The sequence below is a fragment of the Drosophila tropicalis genome, unplaced genomic scaffold, assembly GCF_018151085.1.
Source record: "Drosophila tropicalis isolate 14030-0801.00 unplaced genomic scaffold, ASM1815108v1 contig_393, whole genome shotgun sequence".
Taxonomy (NCBI): Eukaryota; Metazoa; Arthropoda; class Insecta; order Diptera; family Drosophilidae; genus Drosophila; species Drosophila tropicalis.
In genome coordinates this window covers 1,431,396-1,446,874 of record NW_027172855.1, presented here as the reverse complement: position 1 = coordinate 1,446,874, position 15,479 = coordinate 1,431,396, and the positions used below count along the sequence as shown (strand labels likewise).

The 15,479-nt window shown below is 36.3% G+C and overlaps 1 long non-coding RNA gene across 1 annotated transcript; it reads left to right on the top strand.

The window, feature by feature from the left end:
- The first annotated feature begins 14,759 nt into the window (after positions 1-14,759).
- Positions 14,760-15,408, top strand: LOC137572945 (uncharacterized). Its single transcript, XR_011031760.1, has 2 exons — positions 14,760-14,870; positions 14,945-15,408. It is a non-coding gene; the product is annotated as an uncharacterized lncRNA (long non-coding RNA).
- Positions 15,409-15,479: the final 71 nt, after the last annotated feature.

The window sequence follows — 15,479 nt, the reverse complement described above, 5'->3', positions numbered from 1 at the left end:
AAAGATTAATGATAAGAAAATCTTCTTATAAAGCGATGGACAATGAGCGAAATGGCAAGTGAAGTGAGAGAGAGACACAAGAGAAAGACGCACGAGAATGTATTGACTAGCAGAAAGAAAGAGGAGAAGCAAGCGAATGACAGGTGAGTGAATCTGTTTTTATTTTTATTTATGATGCATTTAAATTGCTGCTCTTTTGCATATTTACCTGCTATTTTATTATGTGCCGGAAATGAACAAAAATATAAAATAAAATAAAAAAGGAGCGGGGAAAATTTCACAGCAAGAAGACGAGACGAAAATCGTCTACCCACATAAACAGCGCGAAAACATTGTCACAGCATGAAGTCGAATGTTTTTTATATGCAAAAATATTTCATTTCCTACAGCCAGCGAAATGTTAAATAATAAAAAAATAAAAAAAACAACAACACCAGCAACACCAACAGCAAAAACAACAACAAAGGCGGCAGGAGGAGCAACATCATTGGCAAAAGGACCAGCAAAATGAGCAACAAAGTATAAAAAAAAGGAGGAGCAAATGCAAATAATAAAAAAAGAGAAGCGAAAACTGCAATAAAAATCTGTTTAACATGAAGTGAGGCAAACGCACAAAAGTATGCTACAATTGCAGAAGTCCTTCTAGATCCTTTGCCCATACACTTTACAACTTATGAGTGCTAATAAAATTCACTCGGCATATCCTTGACAAAATAGAAATGAGAAGAAGATGAAGTAACCGAAATGCGAGTCCTTCAAGGTGTGTGCTTTGATAAAAGGGAGCGAAATCCTCTTACCCCTCCCTTCTTCCCCATCAAATGCTCAAGGACAATTGTGCGAAGACATCCCCATGCTGCGACCGTTTTCATTTTAAATTTTTTCACAATTTATTTTGTATAGAGAAGTCGAGACTCGTTGAAGTGGGAGAGCTAACTGAACAGTTGCTTTGTGCAATTTCTGTGACACAACAACAACAATGAGAAGAAAAAGAAGCTGAGTAAATGAGAAACATATATTTTATATTGTCCATTCGCCAAAAAAAAAAAAAAAAAAACTTGATAAGCTTATTGGAGAATTATGAATAGTTTACCAGTTTTCCAACGAAATGAAATGAATTGTGCGAATTCTTTGAATTAAATAAATTAAATCAAGTACGTAGAGAAAACTTCAAGTTCATAAATCTTTAAGCAAGAGGTGTAAGCTCTTTTTTTGGTGAGAAAGTAACTTGAAATCGAAAAGTAAAAGGCTAAAAATGTTATGCCTAGGCCAAACCAGAAATAATGCGGAAAGAAAGCGCAAGTGAAGGGTGTTAATACCCAAGAAAATCCCCGATAGCAAGAGCAGAAGCAACAGCCTCGGTTTAGACTTTGAGCCAAGTCTTAGTTTTGGGTCACGATGGTTTTTGCTCACTGCACTCATTTCATGGGATTTTTGTCTTTTACTTTTTTTTCACTTCGCTTCTTTCTTTCGTTTCAGATATTGTCCGATTGTGGGGAATAAAGAAGGGAAAAAAAGGGAACAAGAAAAAGCCTGATGAATCGCATGACGAGCGATAAAATTCACAATGTTGATGAAAGTGTGTAAAAGGTTTTTCCTTTTGATGAAGCAGATAACAGAATTCTTCTTTTTTTTATGGAAAAGGCAATTAACAATTATCACCGAAAGCGATAAAATCGATAGCGAATTCGTAGTTTGTGATCATCTTTTATGGTCGATATACATTGGAAGAGGAGAATAAAAGTTATCCTACTCCTTGAAAGTGGCCCAGGGACCGCGAAACCAATTTTCTTGTCAACCCGTTAATCTCGACAGCAATTTGCCTTCTCTCTTCTCTCTACTCAGCACAGCAATTGCTGGTCGGTCTGAAACTTTATCATCTTCTGTTGGAAATTATGCTTCACTTTACTCTACTTGGAGGCGCTTCTCTAAGAAACTTCCACCTAAATTACAATCACTTAGAACACTTTTAGCAGACATTATGCACTCATTTTAGACTTCCGTCTAATTTACATGCTATTTAAATTATGTTAGCAGGGACTGCCACTCCCCCATCGAGTCTTCCCTCCCGTCTCTTAGCCAAATGTACGTTATAAAGCAGCTTCATCAAAATGCCTGTCTGTCCCTGTGGGTCTCCATTTTTGGGGTCCATGCTCTTTCCTTAGACGCCTGTTCAAAGTTGCAGCAGCTGCCGCAGCTACTTTGTAAAAACTTTTTGTATAGTGAAAGGAGTGGCAGCTGGATCTGTAGCCAGAGCTGCTTGTTGGAGTTGGTTCAAGCTGAATGCAAGCTATATACACATATACATAGATATGTACATCCATTGCCCCCTAAAAAGCCAAGACCCCCACATTCATTCCCATGGCAAGTGTATAAAATTTTTGCCCAATATAATTTTAAAGAGCCCTAGCCAAGTGGCCTTCATCCTTTTCGTACCTATGCTAGCTAGCCTTGCCGTTATCTGTCTGTAAGCTTTTGCAATAAAAATGAATTAAATGCAATGAAGCAGCAACGTAGCTTCATCCTATCCACATCCTTAGTTTCTGTGAGTCTTTTTTTTTTCTTCTATTTTTTTTTTTGCTACCTCCTCCTGTTGACTCTGCCGGCACCTCGGGGCGCGCAAATTGTTGCAACAAAGTGGATGCAGCCAGCAACTGGTGTCAGTTATTGTTGGCAACTCTCTCCTTCAGGTAGCGGATAGTTAAGTACAAAGTACAGGGAAGACTACATAGATTCGTTTACTGGCACGCCCACATAGCTAACGCCTTTTTCCCTCTCTCTCTGCCTTTCTCCATTTTGCTGTGCTGCATTTAATGGCAATTTGTAGTCGAAGGCGGCAGCAGAGGCAACGGCAGTAGCAGCGGCAGCTTCATGCAAATTTTGTGGCTTATAGTTTATCAAGCCAAGCTTCTTCCCGTTTCCCCGTCATCGTCGCCGTCGCCGTCGCCGTCCTTCATCCGTTCTTTGGTATGCCAAATGCGTAAGTTTGCATAAACTGCGTAAGTGGATGGGTTTGCCTGTAAAAGGGCGTGGCTTCTGTTTGCCTTTGTTGCTCACGCTTTTACGGCTTTTAAGTTGGTTAAAACACGTTAAGCTACATATTTTGTTTTCTCAATTTTTTCTTTCTCTCATCCCTCCGTTTTACCTTGTTTACGTTTAAGTGAAAAGGAGTTTTATTAATAGTTTAAGTATAAACATAAAAATATATATCTAAAAATGTTAGCAAATCCATTTTTAAGATGGAAGCACTCAAATGATTGAAGAATGTTTATATGGAGCTCTACAATTTAGTCAATTTAGTTAATGAAATTTTTAAAATTGTTTACTAGTTTGCTTTAAGTTTAGTTTAGTTTATCTTACTTTTGAGTAACTTATAGATTCGGAAATCCGATCTGATTGATAACTCTTGTTAACTTTCTTTATTGAATAGTCAGATCAAATCCGGCAGCTCGTTCGTTGTCAATTCTTGCTTATTTTAACTAATGTGGTCTATTTTCAGAGCTTTTGCCGTGCCACACGTGTTAACTTTTGCTGTGGCAACCGCGAGGTGTAGCCACAAGAACAGCTAACGCAGAAAGCAACAGCAACAAATAAAGTGGCAACAAATTACGCACACGGCTCGACCGCATGCTGGGACTGACTGGCAACAGGAAAAAGCTGTTGGCCAGTTGTTGAGCGACAAAAACAACAACAACAACGACACCAACAACAGCGTCAAGAACAACGACAACAACAAATGTTTCCCACACTCCAAGGTTGTTTGGCATTTTCACTTTTAATAAACACATTAAGCGCACTTAATTGCATACTTCAGCATTGGAGTGAAGGTGTGCGGGTGTGTGTTTGTGTGTGTTGTGAGACGGAAATATTTTTACGCTGGCTGACGTTGACAATTTTCTATTGCCTATGCCCAGGGGCAAGCTGACGATCGAAAAAAATAAAAATCAGGAAGAGAATGCAGTTTGCCTGTTGTGAGTAATTGACGTCCTGAGCATGTCCTGTCTCCCGGGCTGTAATTGTTTTATATACATACATCCATGTGGGTGTGTGTGTGCGTGTGAGTGTGCGTGTGCACGTGAATGCAAACAATGGAAATTACACTTGAGCTGGCACCAAAGTGTGTTGCCTCACTCAAGTGCTGAACGAGTGGCGAATGAAGAGACGCTGCTCACAGGTTTCGTCTGCCGCGTGTTGCGTGCACTCAAATGTTTCAATATTTACCATTTATTAGCTGTTAAATGCACAAACGGCGGGTAAGCAGGAAAACAGACAATGGAAGCGTGGTGAGCATTTAATTTGCTGAACATAAAAAACGACCGCTAAAAGCAAAGTCTACATCCACATACACTTTATGGCAAGTAGAGACAGTTGAACAAATTGAGCATAGACTTGATTTAAACGTTCGTTCCTGCATAAAAATATAAGAAATACATATACTAAGATACTTTTCTTAAAGTTGTTCCATTTACCCGTTGAGGGTAAAGGGGCTATTAGGGCTATTAAGCTAAAGCAAGTCTTTAGTCTTTGTGTTCCGTTTTGGTGTTGCTGGTTAACTCGTTTTAAGTTAACAATGAGACAAGTCGAAAGCAAAAAAAAAAAGGAAAGAAAAAAGAAATCACTACAGCTGCATTCTACTCACTTTCAAATCAATTTGCCGCATCTGCTCGGACAATGCAAATGTTTTGATACGTTTGTTATCCTTTTTTTTTATTTCCTTGCTGTTTTGCCTGAGATTTCGTTCTCTAAAAGCCACTGACCATGAAATTGAATGACAAGCTAAATCAGTCAACCAACAAAATAAAATGTCACACATGGAACATGAAAATGGCAGAGGAGCTAACCAAGGTTGAGGATTCGAGGTATGCCAACAAAGATACAAGGGAAATGCATGTGAGTGTGTGTGTGTGTGTGAGACATTTGCAACTATTTTGCGCACTGCCTCAATATCATTTGCCATCTTCATGGATATGTGGTTGTGGGTGTGTTTGTGTGTGTCTGTGTGTGTGAGTTTGAGCGTGTGGGTATGTATATTTGAGTGTGTGGGAAAGCAATCAAAGCAAACATCAAATCAAAATAATGCCATCATTTATTTTCAATGAACTTCAACGACTTCCTACTCTTTCTTCATTACAACAAGTTTCACTAGAAATTGCACAAAGACATGCAAAAATTTCTGCGCAAAGATAAAAAGTTATTTATATAAATAACGAAATTTTAATACTCTTTTCATCTTATAAGTTTGTAAGTAGAATAAATTTGATCGTTTTGGATAGATTTTATAGAGTTGAGAAAAATTTGTTGAATTGAAAATCAAGGACCTTAATGTTTATAGGTTTCATTTTTAAAATTGAATAATTTATTTATAGTATTATAAATATTATTAATATTAGCTTTTATTTTAAAAATCTGAAATAATAATTATTTAAATGAAAATTATTTGGATTGGTTTCTATTCGTAAAGTTGGCTCAAAATTATTTCATTATTATTTTAACATTGGAATTAAACAATTTATAATATATTAAATAGAATACTTTTATTATTGCTGCTAAATAACACTGACTTTAACTAGATTTACTACTAAACTTTTAATGTGGCTTTAAGTACCCCTCTATTGTGAGGGTATAATTCAATGGAGGCACAGATTCTATTCTCTTAACCAAAGGATTCGCACAGCCTCACTCTAGTATATTGATTGCATAACAATGGATAAACATTCCTATCTATACCTAGGAACCTACAGCCCGACTTCTGTACCTACTCTCTGGCCTCCTCTCTTCATACAGCTGAACAACATAAAACAAAACAGCCGAAATTAAGAGGAAGAGCGAATCGAAACGGGAGGTGGTAAAGAGAAGTGGATATAAAAACAAAAACAAAAAAAATCCCATCTGTGGATGCTAAAGCATTTCGCATCAAAATAGTAATGAAAGTCATTCATATGTTTGGTTTTCTATTTCCCCCAGTTTTTTCCTATAAAACTTCCGGCAGGTCGCGTGGTAGGCTGAAAATTTATTGCATACTTTTAGGTTCTATATATAGATTTGGGGAGAGGCAAGGAAATGGATGGAATAGAGGATGGCATTGTAGAGAACATGTGTGCGCTACTGTTCTTTCAATAGCAATTAAAGTGAATGACGTTTTCTCTTGTTCGTCTCTCTCTCTCGCCCTCCCTTTTATCTTCTCTCTCTCTCCCTCTCTCTCTCCCTCTCTCTCTCTCTCTCTCTCTGTCTCTTTGCAAAGATGTCGATTTAAGTTTTAATAGCTTTTTGCAACAGGATTGAGATGTGTTCTTAACGCAATTGATGAATTGGTTGGGCTTGATAGGCAAGAAGAAATGGAAGCATTTTTAATGAAGATGACTGGATTAGTTAGTTTGGAAATTGAGTGCACATTTTTATTATTTTGTTTGTTTTTGTCAGTTTGATGTGTCTGCATTGAGAAGATATGCAGAAAAACAAAGAGAAAAATCAATTTCTTTTTTGTTTCATTTTTTCATTTGGCTTCTTAATTAGTCAAACAAAATATGTTTTTCCTGTTTTTTTCAAAACAGAATTTTGAGCAGGAAAAGAATTTTAATTTAAAATATATATCCTACCTTTCGATCACTAGATTTGGTTTTTTTGTTTATCAGACAACAAAAAAACTTTAAAATGAATGGAAACAATTTTTATAACAAACCAAAATTATGAAATAATAAAAAATGGGCAACAAGTATATAAAATGTTATATAGAAAATATTTAACATTACATTTTATTTACTAAGAAAAGCAGCAAAACTACTTCACTTTGACTACTTCAAAAGCGACTCCAAAGATAGCAGGACTTGTTCACTTTTTCACCTTTTGATTAGAAATTGTCAAACTCCTTTGAGTTTCCAGTCATATTGAGCTAGTAAGCCGCTTTGTTTGTGCACAAACGCCTAAAGATACGTATTGCAATTAAATGGCAACGCACTTTGAGGACTTGAACAGACCAAAGTAGCGAATCGATAGTCTGACATTGCCACATACTCGCTCTCCTTCTCTCCATGTCTTGATCTCTCCCTTTCTCTTGTGACAGAAATGCAAGCAATACTTGACTTATGGCTGTCGGAATATGGTTGAAAATTTGACAAGCACACATTACTCAAAACGAGAGAGACAGAGATGGGACACCGAATGTGTGGTCGGGGTCAGTCAAGAATATATCTCACATCACTCCAGTCACCTGCAATGGCACGCACACACCTCTGACAGTTTAACTGTCATTAATAAAGAGTAGCTGTGGTAGTAGAAACTTAGGCATACGTAGTGCGTACATGTGTAGCTACATCTTTGTATGTATGTGTGCTCACTCCCACAAATACATAGAAGCCTCGCATAATTGATGTGTTTTTGTGAGTTATGGTGAAGCTTTTCGACCAGGCAAACATACATCCACACCCACATACATACTTATGAATGTATGGGTAGCTGACTTACCAACTTTCCTACGGTCTCTAGCATTCACATTTTGCCAGGGTCAGGACCTTTCACTCATGCTTATCGTTCAACGTTGTTTCGGGCGTCTCCGGTTCGTCTCTGTCTCGGTCCTTAGAGTTGTTTGTCAGCGGCTGAGTGATGACTTCAAATTGGCCATCGCTGATGTTGACGGCCACTGCTCTACGTGTAGATGATGCCCCCCACCAAGCTAAAACACATGTGCTTTGTGTGTGTTCCACATGTATGGGAAGGATTCAACTTCGAAATGGATGATGGGTATATAGATTTTGTCAATGTGCTTATTCAGTCAAAATTTTCAAAAGTACTTTTTTGAGACCTTTAATTTTAAATAATTTATTTATCGCTGTTCACAGTTGTTAAGTGTTTATTTTCTGCTTAATATAGCAGAGCATCAGCCTAGTCGATCCCTCTTATTTTATTGTCTTTTTTTGAGGACTCCATCTATATACTCATGATAGTAAATTCCACACCATTTACCTTACAATTGCCCAGGTGTGTTCTGTCCTGTACAATGACCCAGTCGATTGCCCCTCTATCCCTCTCTTACACACTCTCTGTCGCTCTCTCTCTCTCACTTTAGTTGTAGTGATAAATGATTTGGCATTTGTAGGCGCAGCTTTGTTAATAGAAACAAATTGTTTGGCAGTGTGTTGGTATGTGAATATTGTGGGAAAAAGGTGCGATGATTAGTACGGCATATTTATAAAAATTATACACAATTTTCTGCCAAATTAATTAAAATTGATTAAAGTTGTATGTGTGTATGAAGGAAGGGACGGCGTGTGTAAACACCCAAAAGCAAAAACAAGTAAAGCAAAGTATGCCCACGAAAATTCATTTAAATATTATTTCACTTTGCTTCAATGCACATTCGCCACACTTCCATTTCCATTTCATTCAGCTGCTGCATTTAATTTCATTTAATTTTCCAGCCACGCCCCACATCCCGTCATTTCTTGCTAGTCATTTCGACAGTTCCACCTTGCTCAACTCTAACAGCCTCTACTCGTTCCCATTCAATCTCTCTCTTTCTCCCTCTTTTCCTCATTCATTCCTCTTTCTCTTTTAGTTTCGGATTCGGCTGCAGTTGTTGTTGTTGTTGTTACATTGCACGCTTTTCACTTTTCATGAATAATAAAGTGAAAGTCTAGTTAGTTTGGCGTTTTTCAGCTGCCGGTATGAGGTTTTTTTTCTTTCTTTTTTCTCTCGCAAGCTTCCTGTTCGAGAGGAGGAAGCCTTCTGACTTCATCCAGTTGGTATTCCTCTTGCCGGGACCTTCGTCGACTTTTTCGTATGTTTTGTAATTTCGTTGCATACTTTTGTGAGTGAAAATACTCAGAGAAGGCGGCATTTCGCCCAATTGTATTTGTTCGCTTTTTGTTGCCTTTCTGTTCTGTGTTTCAGTGTGTTTAATGAATAATTTTTAATAGTTTTACCCTTTTCCCAACAAGAACAGAAAACTTTTCGACCAGATATAAGAGAGCTTAACTCAATATTAAACCATTTCGAAAAAACCTAGAAAACCCAAACTCTTTAATAAATGTGTATTAAAATAGTTTAATAAAAAATACCAAAAGCTTTATAATGATTTATGAATACATGACAAATGAAAAATGTTTTAGAGCAAATAGTTAAAGAACAATAACCCAGCTAGCCATAAGTACACTTTATATATAGACAATCAAGAAGTTAATCCTTTAAATACCATATACTTGCAATAATCTTATATTGCAGTGTCTTAAATTTTTAACAAATGTCTGTGTAAATATGCTAATCTGGCACATTGTCCTTGTACACAAGCAATTATTGTTATCCTGAGAGCCAAGAATTGACCGCAGCTGTTATGTAAAGTTTTTTCCAAGGGCCATTTAAATATTTTTTAGGTCAAAAAACAAAACTTTTTGCCATATGCTTGTGATAATTTTATCATCTATGGCTATATCCTTTATGGGATAGTGTCAGTGTAATTGTATTCCATATTTATATAATATTTCGTTTTTTTTTTTTTTTTTTTTTTGTGGTTTATTTAAATGCTCAGGAAATGCCATGTCTCTTTGGGGGTGTGTGTGTGTGTGTCGGTTGAACAACAAGTTTGGTTTTGCTTATGTTTATACATAGAAAGTCTCAAAGGAAATGCCTTCGTCTGCATTTGCCAGTTTCAAGCCAAGAGTTGAGCTAGAAAGTGGAAGACATATTAAACTTTTGTTGCAGGACATGAAACAGGATATACAACATATACACAACAGTTGCATTGGCAAAACCCACTTGAACTTTTGCTTGATGCATTTTTGAAGTTTTGCTAACTTGGCAGCCAAGTTTAAAACTTTTATAGTCAGATTAAATGATATGAATTATTAATTCCATTGTTTTACATTTACATTATGATTAAATTTTCTGTCAGGATTATGAAAAGCCAAAAAGGGATAACATGAAATAGTACAAATTTTCAACATTCATAGAATTTTCATGTGATTGGAAAAAACTTTAATCTAAATTCCCCAAAATGTCTGTGAACTTTTTTGGTTTTGATTTTCCTTTTTTTATCTTCTCTAAAAGTCAAAGCCACAGACAGTCAAAAATATTAATAAACCGCATACGCCGTCTCGCTTTGCCCCTCTACATATCATCGCCCACCCGCCTTTCTCTTTCAGAATGATACGACCGCAGCATAAAAAGTCAAATATGCAGAATCGACAATTTTGCACAGTTGAGATGAACGCAAGAGCGAGAGAAAAGGGTAACTAGAATCATAAATTTTCCACAGGCTGAAAAGTTTAGCGCTGACTCAACCCCCCATTCAATATACACACGTATTCCCACACACGCATACACATACACATGCAAGCATTTGGAATAGAGATTGGATGGGCAAAAGGTAGCAAGCTGATTATCCAAATGATGCATTTTCGAAAGCATCAAAAAGTCAGTTAAGGATTGGCGTTGCCTCTTTTAACAATTAAAAGCACTCGATTGAGATAGAGACAGAGAAAGAAGAGTGAAAATAACTGGGGGCAACAATGCAACAAGTCAAGGGGCCCCTCTCAACCAATATCCACGGAATTGGTAGCCCGCTCACTAAAAGGTCAAAATTGCGGCACTCATTAAGGTTAGCAAGCAATTTACTTGATGAGAATGCCGCACATGTCTGAATCGAGGTCGGTGTGAGGGTCGTTAAATGTGGGTATGGGGGTCAAAAGGTTTTCAGCATAGTTACAGCACAGTTAGAGACCCGGGGACTTCTTAATTGTGCTTTAATTGAGTGAACTTTAAGATACCAACGCTTTGATAGTGTCGATTGTCTCTCTGGGTGTGTGTGTGTGTCTTTGTACGAGTGTGTGCCACCGGAAAAAGGAGATTAGAATAAGCGTTTGAAATGGCCGGGTGGTTGAAGTATAATTTAGATATTAGTTAAAGGGAAAAGAGGGTTAAAATATGTAGATATTAGCTAAATGGAATGGAAAAGTTCTGAATAAACTAATATTTAGATAATGAAACAAAATTTAAGCCTAAATAAGCAGAATAGAAACATTACTAAACTAAGTATAAGCTCTTAGGAATATAATATATTTTTTTAGTAATCATATTATTAAATTGTTAGATAATCGTTTTAAAAAATAGTTTTACTATTATTTTGTTGAGAAAATGATATCAAATCTTTGATTCAGACGTTTAGTTAACAACCTGAACATAAATTCCAAACTCTGAAATATATTGGGGAAATTAAAATTATAAATCGAGTCATTATTAAGAAACAGCATTAAAAACTAGTCATCCACTTAACAAACCAGTTAATATAATTCGTCTAGTGTCGCTCTTGAATAAATGCTAAGAAAATTGTTCAAGTCTGTCACAAATATTTGCCACATAATTGGTGTTAGTATCAGGTTTTATGTTTCCTCATTCTCCAGGCTCATTCCATTCTAGTTTTTTCGACATATGTTTTTATGTCTCTGGGAAGCACAATGCAGCAAGAGGAGCAGGCAGCTTTCACATCTTCATCTCCAACTCAATGGGCATGGCTACAGCTTGCCCACTTAAGTATGCAACACAAAATTCTAGTACGCTGCATGCGTACCAAAAATTCACCAAAAGCAAAGCCAAAGCTTCTCACTATAAGTATATGTGTGTGTGTGTATGTTTTTGCGTGTCTGTGCTATTTACTTAGCCAAAACGTGCGTAAAGTTTTAATTATAAACTTTTTCTTGCACTCCTTTTTGCCAGTTGGTGTTTTTTTTTCCTTTTGGTTTTTAGCTTCTCTTGGGCAATCTTTTGACAAAAGTTTTTATTCTCTCTTATTTTTATTTCTAGTTCTTATTCTTGCTTAACCTCATGCATTTTATGGCATTTTAAAGAGGGCAATTTATAAGATTTATGTGAGGTGTGACATCTGTTTTTGTTGTTTATGCGCATTTAGCTACAAAATTTAGATTAATTAGTTAAATGATTTATTATGCGCCTGGCCCTTTAGGCAAACATTTTCGGTATAGAATTTTAAATGCACGCCACTTCATATGCATTTTGCTTGAATGAAATGAACGGAAAAAGCTTTTTGTATAATTGCATCAGAAATGTTTGCAAATAGCAGAAAAATCAATTTAATTTGTGCAATACTTGATTGAAAGATAAATTGATAGATGGATGGATAGATACGTACACGTATGTATATACACACAAATAGATACATGTAGTACTATCGTTAGAGAACTGTGTGCAAATCAATATGGAATTTTTCAAGGGTCATTATATGCAAATGGAATTGAATTGCAAAAAGGTGATGAAAGAAAATTATCAACTCACAACACGTTCAATTGAATACACAAAACTATTTCCACGACAAAAAAAAAAAAAATTCAAAATACAAAGAAAGGTAACTGAAGAAACGAGAACTTTATTTAAATGATTCATTCAAACGTTTATAAAAACATTTTAGATTTTCAAACACTAAATTGGCCTCACAGCATACACAATACTGAATAAAGATAATTCTTGACGATAGACAAATTGCACTTGAGCATATAATTGAATTTAATAAAAGACAACGCTCTTGCCCATATGCATTGCCCCATTGCTGGATTGTGTCGTCGGTTGAGTGCGTTTTTCAGTGGATATTCACTATAGGATTGAGCGAGTAAATGCATTTCAATAAACCATTCACTGCACGTCAACAATAAGCATAAGTTATGCTGCCACTTTCTACTCAACATCAATGAACCGATTCTAGAACTTGACTCGCACTAATTCCTTCAGAATGACGACGATAATCATGGACAGCAAACAGCAAACCCACAAGCACTGCTTGGCTGACTGACAGACTGAATGATTGTCTCTATGTGTGTGTGTGTGTGTGTGTGTGTGATGTGGGGGGGGACTGTCAATGACGGCAAAGGCTATGACTTTTGTCTGCGATGGAGTATGTTTTCATCGACTTTTACAGCAGTCATCGTTACTTCCATTTGTTGGAAAAGAAGACTGAAAATAAAGTACGAAACAATCAACCAAACAAAATTTAACAATTAAATGAAGAATTTGATAAAAAATTTCTACCTGGTAGAGCTAAAAAAAAATTTTTAAAATTTGTAAAAAATGACTTATATGGTTTTAGCTAGACTTTTCTCCTTATACTAAAACTCGTAGATCCCTTAACCATATCGCAAATTATAATCTATACTTTAAGTAAGAGTTGTATAGTTTAAATTCTATATTTAGAACATAAATAGTTACAGAACCAATTGAAATGATTTAAGAAAACTTATTACTTGCCAAAAATAAACTTAAACAAATGTAAAATAAATATCACACTTAAATTTAAATTGAATTGTAACCCACAAGAGTCTTTAAATTTGCAATTAAATTTTCATATTATTCCTGTCTTTATTTCAATGATTATTTTTTATTTATACATAAATAAAAAACAAATAAATCAAAATTAAAATAACAAGAGCAGCAAGGAAGTTATCGCAGGACTTCCTGTTGCACGGACATTTTGAATGGGGACATTGAACTTCTGCTTCTTGGTCTTTCCTGGACTGGTCGCCGGAGGCGTTGGCCGAAATGTAAAAACAATAGCAACAACAACAACAAATGAAAGCATCAACACGTAACATTAAACTTCACAGTCACAACATATTTGGGTCTGGGATGTGTTTGCTATTTCCCTACGTTTTCCACAGTTTAAAGTCGCCGACCCAGAAGCAACAACAACAGCAACACATTGAAGTTGAAATCAGAAGAATAAGAGCACGAGAGCAAGCGCCCGCAAGTATGCAATGTTTTTTTGCTTAGTTGGTGGTAATACGAAACCGGCACGCGATCAAATGGCAGGAATTAAAGATTAGGAAGCAGGCAAAAGAAAAGAAAAAACAAGTTAAAAATTTAGATTTAAATTTAATGTTATTCTTTTCTTATGTTTTTTTTTTTTTATTTATTCTAACCAAATAGTTTTCTGTCTTTAAACAATTTCAAATTGGTTAAGGTAATCAACTCAATTAGCCAACCCACACAGATATACAACATACAAACACACACACACACACACAGCGCCAAGTAAAACAAACACAAAACTCAATTAGATGCCATAACTAAATAATCACAAACACATTTAAACAAACAACAACAACTCGGCTTGAGTTGACTTCACTTCTAGGCGACCAAGCGTTGCTGACGACGACGACGACGACGACAAGAAAGAACCAGGTCAACAACACCAACAACAGTAATTGTTTAAACAATAACTACACAAACAACAATAGCAGCAACAACAAACAAGGAGAGCTAGAACAACAGCTGCCTGGAAAATTGCTTAAAATGTACAGAAGCCATTCCAACATGTGACGCACGTGACGAAACTTGCCAAATGACTTTACTTCACTTTGACAAAAAGGAAGGAAGTATAAAATCAAATAAGAGCAACAATTCGCGAACCATTCCACTTGTTGCTCTTCTTTCCTCAACTTCATCTCGGTCGAGTTATGACCAAAAAACGCCTTGAGGCGTAAACCTTCAGGGCCAAAATGTCTCGCAAGTGCAGTCAAGTGGATTTCTATTTGATATGCCAACAACAAGAGTCAAATATTGTGAAATACACATTTCCCTTGCATAATATTCCAGGAATCGAATGCTTTTTGATGTGAATTATTTTGTGTTCAGCATGAATTTAATAATGGTTTTATACCGAAATGGAAATCAAATTCGAGTATCCAAGTAGGCGTTGTGAAGCCATCCGAGTAGGCCATGAGTTCAAACTTTAAAACTGAAAAAGTGTAGTACCTCAGATCGGAATAGAAATTCTCATTCACACTTTACTCCAGGTGAAACAAACATCTACACAAAAACTAAAAAAAAAGTCTTTTCTTTTCGGCAAACAAATCCTTTTTCCGTAAACAGGCTACACGGTGATTAACTAAATTTTCAACAAAACTAAATAACATTTTTTATTAACTCCTTAACGAAATTTTCGTTTTCTTAGAAGATGTGCAATCCTTGGATGGGTTCTATGCCCGGCACTTGCTGTGGACCGACTGGTGGACTGGGACCCTGCGGACTCTGTGGCCCCTACAATGGTCAGTGGTTCAAGGCTATCAATCATTGCTGCGGTCCATGCGGGCCCTATGGTTGTTGCTCCTGCTATGGGCCGCACGGTGGTCACTGTTAGCCTGCTTAGAAGGAAAGAAGGATAAACCAAGCTAAATTAACCTGAGCGTTGGCCAAGAACAAGATTAGTTGGTGAAGAACGAGATATAAGGGGATATGAGGAGAAACAATGGAGAGAATAACAAACGGCAATACAACTCAAACCAATCTGTGTGTTAAAACAAGCCAGAGATTATTGAAACTTAAACAAAAAAAGAAACAACCAGTCAAAAAAAAAAGTAGCTTAAATTATCAGAGAATGTGTATACGAACTCAAATAAACTTCTGTATAGTACGTAATTTTATTTTGTTTTCACTTTTTAAATGCCTTTTAGCGATCCCATGTGTGCACTTGTTGTTGTTGTTGTTGA